Source organism: Sinocyclocheilus rhinocerous, unplaced genomic scaffold (genome assembly GCF_001515625.1).
Source record: "Sinocyclocheilus rhinocerous isolate Xijiao unplaced genomic scaffold, SAMN03320098_v1.1 scaffold11, whole genome shotgun sequence".
In the NCBI taxonomy this organism is placed as follows: Eukaryota; Metazoa; Chordata; class Actinopteri; order Cypriniformes; family Cyprinidae; genus Sinocyclocheilus; species Sinocyclocheilus rhinocerous.
The window spans coordinates 1,416,493-1,416,883 of record NW_015625587.1 but is presented as its reverse complement, the minus strand read 5'-3'; positions in this window follow the sequence as shown (position 1 = coordinate 1,416,883).

Here is a 391-nt window from a genome sequence, read left to right as displayed (position 1 = left end):
TGCCCTGCCCGTTTGATCGCCGCCCAGCAGACACACGGAGCAGGCATGAGAAACGAGAGGCGCGGCCGCGATCACTGGTGCTCACCTCATCATCACCGTGACCGCTTCTTTGTTTGTCCGACACCGAGGTGCACCATGAGTGATGGATCCGCATCACGGTCATCCCGCCACAAACCTCGCACTCTGCCAACTCGATGTGCTTTAGTTTTTATTTGTAATGAGACCTTTTTTTGTCAGATCTCCACTTTTTTTGTTCAATCAGTTACATATTTTAATTGCATGTGCATTTTGTTTTATTTAAACCTCCATTAAGTTTAAAGTTAATCCACAATCGAAATTTAAACCTGAGTTTAAAGTTATGGTGCAACAGGATTAAAGTTAATCTTAAATA